This window comes from Musa acuminata, chromosome BXJ2-3 (assembly GCF_036884655.1).
Source record: "Musa acuminata AAA Group cultivar baxijiao chromosome BXJ2-3, Cavendish_Baxijiao_AAA, whole genome shotgun sequence".
NCBI lineage: Eukaryota > Viridiplantae > Streptophyta > Magnoliopsida > Zingiberales > Musaceae > Musa > Musa acuminata.
Window position 1 is genome coordinate 23,270,976 of NC_088340.1, and position 6,607 is coordinate 23,277,582.

The following is a 6,607-nucleotide window of genomic DNA, read 5'->3' on the forward strand; positions in this document are numbered from 1 at the left end:
GTCCTGTTTACCCCTGTCAACTGTGCCTGGCCATTCGCGCAATGGGGACTGGACATACTTGGGCCTCTCCCACCTGCCTCCGGCCAACGGAAGTACATCATCGTGGGAGTGGACTACTTTACCAGGTGGGTCGAAGCCGAGCCTCTAGCGACCATTACGGAGTCACAAGTGGAAAGGTTCGTGTGGAGAAACCTCATAACTCGGTTTGGCCTGCCCCAGTCCATCGTCACCGACAATGGACCTCAATTCGCCGACAGGAGATTCCAAGAGTTTTGCGCCAAGCACAAAATTCAGCTGAGGTTCAGCTCGGTGGCTTACCCCCAGGCGAATGGGCTAGCTGAGGTAACCAACCGGTCCATCGTCGACGGCCTCAAGAGAAGGGTATCCGCTGCCCGATCGGCTTGGATCGACGAGCTCCCGAGCGTCCTATGGGCGATGCGCACTACCCCCAAGACCCCGACCGGGGAGTCTCCCTACAGCCTCACGTTCGGGACCGAGGCCGTATTGCCATCCGAAGTAGCCATCCCGACTCCGCGGACGGCAGACTACAGAGAAGAGACCTCGGGAGAAGGGCTCCTATCCAACCTGGACCTACTCGAGGAAAGACGGGCCAACGCACACCAGAAAGCTCTTTCTTACAAAAGAGCCGTAGCGAGGGTCTACAACCGGAGAGTATGACCCCGATCAATAAAATTAGAGGACCTGGTCCTGCGCAAAATCGAGGTCAGCCGCCCAACCCAAGCAAGGGGGAAGCTGACCCCGAAGTGGGAAGGACCCTATCGGGTCATCGGAGTATCCCGACCGGGGACGTTCCGACTCGCAACAATGGATGGCGACCCCGTGCCCCGGACTTGGAACATACAGAACCTTAGGAAATACTTCGTCTGAAGATGTAGGCACTACGCAAACACAGAAAACAAAAAAGAAGATCATTTTATTAAAAATGAGGGGATACAGAAGCCAAAACCCATACAGAAACCCCTCGCACCCTCGACCCCGACATACAAAAATGACCCTCACTACTCTCCTGGAGTCTTCGGGCGATCGTCGAATGGCACGTCCTCCAGCATGTCCACCTCCAGATCCACGGGGTGAGAGGCGAACGGGTCCTTTTCCACCTCGGAACCAGGAGGACATGAGCAGAAGCGACCCAAGGCGATTCTGTATCCATACTCGTAGGATACTCGTCCCATTCGGGTCAGCCCGAGCTCGAAGTTCTCGGACCTCTTGTAGGCTTCAATCGCCTCCTTGTCCTTTGACGGACGGAGGCGAACATCCTCGGCCAGCGCATCGGAGGCAGCGCAGGCTTCGGCCTCGGCCAGCGCATCGGAGGCAGCGCAGGCTTCGGCCTCGGCCTTCTCCGCCCTCTTGGTGAGACCAAGCGCCTCCGACTTCAACAGGCGGAGCTCGGCCCGATCCAAACGGAGGAACTCCTGGAGCTCCTTGACTGAATCGCCCGACTGCTCGAGCTCTGCTCTTAGGCGCGCCACCTCTTCCTCGGAATCGGTCGCGCGTTTTTCCGCGGCCGCTACCGCCTCGGGGCCCGACCCAGCCCGAACCTCCTCTAGCTGGCGGCACAACTCGGAGTTGCGCTTGCTGAGGTCCCAGATTGCCTGGCCAGCGTCGCGCACTCGGTCCATTAGCGCCGTCGAATAGTGGAGGCCCTGCCATAGGAAAATAAGGGTCAACGCGCAGTCGCGAGGATGCCCGGAGTTAGCAAAACGCTTACCAGTGTTAGAAACCTCCCCGCCTTGTTAAGCATGGTCTCCGAAGGCAGGGTGTATAGGTCCCGAGCCAGGTCAGGGTGGAGCACGCCTCGAAGAAAGGCAGCCGAGGGATCTCCCCCGGCCCATACCTTGTCCCCTCGGGACAGCCCCTTCCATCGGGCAACCAGCGGGTCGGAAGCCTCCCCCGGCGGAAGCTCGCCCATCACCGCTGACCATAGGGGCTCGTCGGCCCCCGTGCGTAGCCCGCACAGATCATCCACCGTGGGCAGGCTCGACCTCTTCCCGGCCGTCCCCTGGCTAGGCCCTTCAACTCGGGAAGGCCCCTCGTCTCGAGTGGTCCGCTTGGCGCCCACGATTGTTGAAGGAGTGGTCCTCGCCTTGGCTTTCCCGGGACCCGTCGTCTTTGCCTTCTTTGACGGACGTCCCTCTGGGATCTCTAATGGGGCACCCGCCGAACCGGGCAACGGGTCGGCTGAGGAACGCGGAGAGGAAGCAGCGGACTGGCGCGGGGAAGAAGCCGACGAGGAGCGACCACCACGGAGGGACAGGAGCTTCATTCCTACAAAGGAGACAAGCAAACCATCACAAACTGTGGAAACAAACAAGGCATAGAGAACACCCTCTACAAACATACCCCCGAAAGCCGGGCTAAGACCCGCCTCGGCTAGCCACTCCTCGGTCATAGCTCGGATGGCCTGAGAACCGGGAAGGATTGCCCGAAGCCTCTTCAAGTCCCGACGCTCCTCGTCGTTCAAGTCCGGGACTGTGTTATCTATCACCCTCACCGCCCACCGAACTCCGAAGCCCCAATCCCTCGGCCAGCTAACGTAAAAAAACCGCCCTTTCCACCCTTTGTTATTCGAAGGGGCTCCCCCGACGCGAAAGCCAGCCCGGGCTGACACGAAATAGCACCCCGGCCCCTTGAGAAGGCGAAAACAAGAGAGAAAGAGATTTCAGGTAGGGGTGATGTTAGCATAGTAACATTCCCCCAAGAACGCTACCAGGTACCGCCATGAGTTAGGCGCCACCTGGGAAGGCGAGATCCGCCATAGAGATACGCAGGAGACGATGATGGGGTGAAGGGGAAGGCGCAACCCAGCCTCTAGGGCATCTTGGGTCAGCGCGAAACCTCGAGGCACCGGGTCGTACGACCGCTGCCCCGGGTCAGGTGCGACCAGAACAAACTCCTCCGGGATGTGATAACGCCCCCGGAGCTTCTCCAGCAACGACCCGCTCACCGCCGAGTCAAGGTCGTGCGGCCACATTAGAGCCTCAAAGGCTCGCGCCGCCTCCTCGTCCGGGGAGGGCGGAGGCGTGCGCTCCCGGACTCTATCAGGGGACGGAGATGAAGAGACAGGCGAGAGGGGCATCCTTACCGGCTTTGGGACGAACAAGAGCAACTGGGGAGTGACGGCATAGGAAAGGAGAGGATGTGATGACAGAAAGGGCGACGAGGTCCAAGACTCAGCGACCAGAATCGTGAAACGGGCCGAGTGCGCCGTTTATATAGGAAAAGCCCCGCCAAGAGAGACGTCCCTTCGTCTCCCCATAGCGGCCAACAGCTCATCCGCACACTCGCTCGTCGCATCAGGGAAGGCCAACGAACACCCCATCATAAATGCGGACCCAAGGTCACTACGGGGAACAGCACGAAGAACGGCCACTGCGACCCCTCCGACGTCTGATAAGAACGACGATCTTCCCGCGTGTCCCCGAGACCACTTCCACGGCGCGGCCAGCCCGCCCGAGACGTGCTCCTCGGCCGTATGCGCCCGAGACCACATCCTCGGCGCGGCCAGCCCGCCCGAGACGTGCTCCTCGGCTGCATATCCCTGAGACCACCTCCTCGGCGCGGCCAGCCCGCCCGAGACGTGCTCCTCGGCCGCATGTCCCCGAGACCACCTCCTCGGCGCGGCCAGCCCGCCCGAGACGTGCTCCTCGGCCGCATGTCCCCGAGACCACCTCCTCGGCGCGGCCAGCCCGCCCGAGACGTGCTCGAGACCACCTCCTCGGCGCGGCCAGCCCGCCCGAGACGTGCTCCTCGGCCGCATGTCCCCGAGACCACCTCCTCGGCGCGGCCAGCCCGCCCGAGACGTGCTCCTCGGCCGCATGTCCCCGAGACCACCTCCTCGGCGCGGCCAGCCCGCCCGAGACGTGCTCCTCGGTCGCATGTCCCCGAGACCACCTCCTCGGCACGGCCAGCCCGCCCGAGACGTGCTCCTCGCCCACATGTTCCCGAGACCACCTCCTCGGCGCGGCCAGCCCGCCCGAGACGTGCTCCCCGCCCGAGACATGTTCCTCGCCCACATGTTCCCGAGACCACCTCCTCGGCGCGGCCAGCCCGCCCGAGACGTGCTCCTCGGCCGCATGCTCCCGAGACCACATCCTCGGTGCGGCCAGCCCGCCCGAGAGGTGCCCCTCGGCCGCATGTTCCCGAGACCTCCTCGGCGCGGCCAGCCCGCCCGAGACGTGCTCCTCGGCCGCATGCTCCCGAGACCACATCCTCGGTGCGGCCAGCCCGCCCGAGACGTACTCCTCGGCCATATGTTCCCGAGACGTGCCCTTCGGCCGCATGCTCCCGAGACCACATCCTCGGCGCGGCCAGCACGCCTGAGACACATTCCCCGACCTCATGCCGCACGAAGCACCTACGCAGCGTGGCCTACTTGCCCCGGACCTGTGCCTCAATCGTGAACCACGAAGAACACCGCCGCTTACCGATCAAAGCCACGCCTCGAATCCCCACCGTCCGGTGCCTAGCCATGGCTTCCTTTGGGGGGGGGATATGATATGGCAAAAAATGGTAAACCCCACTCCCGGCAACGCCCCCCGCACGTGGACAAGCGCGGCGCCCCAGGGAGAGCAACGAGGGCAACGGTCTGCGTCCGGACGTCAACCTCACTGAGCCCATAGCCCCTCAGTCAACCCAGCACAGTAGGACGAGACAGAAGTAGGTAGCGGTTGAAGCTCGCCCATGCCCTGCGATTCCCCGATCCCATACGCAACATCCTCGACGATGTCGGACGCCATCAGAGATACGGCCCCGACCGACGGGATGGCGCGCCCGATAATGCCGAGTTCCCCTATAAACGTCCTCGAGCCAGAGGGAAGAGAGCAGACTGGACGCCCAGAACAACCGCCACTTCATCTCTCTAACTTGATCGTTGGAGGGGTCGGGTCGAATCGACCCGACCTTTGTGCAGGTATCAAGCCGAGGTCTCCCGTTCGGGACACGCAGGCAAGGAGTCCCCACCCGGAGGAAGTCGCTGCATCGCCCCGAGTCCGAGGCCGCACCCGACCACCCCGGTGGAGACGAGCATCGCCCCAGGGAGATCCCCGCCATTCGGACCCCCGAACGAGCCGAGACGACCTCCCGGGTCACGGCTAAGAAAAAAAGGTGTTTACACTAATAGCGGCGACGAGATCTCCCTAGGGCGATCTGACTCCTGCATCGTTGGCTTTCTCCCACGGGCGACGATACTATAGCAACGATCTGATCTCCCTTACTGCAACAAGATCTCCCTAGGGCGATGGTACTGTAGCGGTGATCTGATATACTGCGACGGTGGCTTTCCCTATGGAGACGATTCTATAGCCGCGACCAGAAGAGGGATCAAACATGGCAGCGACGGCCCCTAGGGCTGGCGATGGTGGCGGGAGGGTTGATACGATGGTAAGACTCCCTACCATTACCCCTCAATTGGCTCCTCCTCCATATCCTCTCCAGATAGAAACTCCTTCGACGAAACAGCATCGAAGTAGGTTGCGCTCTAGATCGCGGCAGCCTGCCCTCATTTCCAGTGACCCTAGGCCTTGGACTAGCCTCTTCAAGGCTCCGGTTGGAAGTCCGGATCTAAGCTTGGAATTCTTTACTCCAGAAGTTCAGGCTGATAAGAAGATTGCTGTATACGAGACTGCTGATTCAGCAGAGCTTATTGAGACATGGTCTATGGCGATTGTTGGCTATGTGGTAGGTCTCAAAACATCTTATTTCCCACTATCCTCATTTATCAAAACTCGATAGGGAATATCGTCATTTGATCTTCATATGCTAGAGAACGGATTTTTTGTTTGCAAGCTATACTCTGAAGAAGATTTACAACGGGTCCTCGAAGGATTCTGGACTATTCGCGGCCATCCAAAGATTCTACGACGCTGGTCTCCCGATGTCCGTTTGGAGTTAGATAGCCTACAGTCTATTCCATTATGGGTATCCTTTCAAGGTCTTCCTCTACATCTTTGGAGTCGACGTTTTATTGCAAAGTTATGCAGCACTCTGGGACAACCACTCTACATCGACAAAGCAACAGCTGCTCAGATGAGATTAGCATTTGCACGAGCATGTGTACTGGTTTCTTCCGATGAAGATCTTCCAAATGAGGTTTTCTATCGTGATCTTGACGGGAACACTCGGAAGGTACATGTCTCATATTCCTGGAAGCCACAATGATGTCAACATTGCTTATCTTTTGGTCATGCAAATGGAGCTTGTCAGCAAACTCCAAAACAAATCACAAAGGTCTATCGACCACATCAAGCGCCTCAGCAACAAAGCGAGTCTTCTCTAATGGCAGTAGCACCGATAATGGCGAAGACTATTGAGCATTCCGACTCGCAAGGACAACACCGCAGACAGAAGGATAAATCCAAAACTATATCTCTTCCTATAATGTCGGAGCCTTCCACAACAGAGGTTTCCCTTGGTACTAGTGGACAGGAGAAACATAAGTCAGGAACTTCATCTCTTCCAATATCATTGGATCCGTCCACAATAACTCAACAAACTCAGGCCCAAACAAATCTCGCCAGCAAGGATATTCTGTCTCAACAAACTCTCTAGTCAGGCTACTCCAACAAGTACTTTCCAGGATATTGTGCTG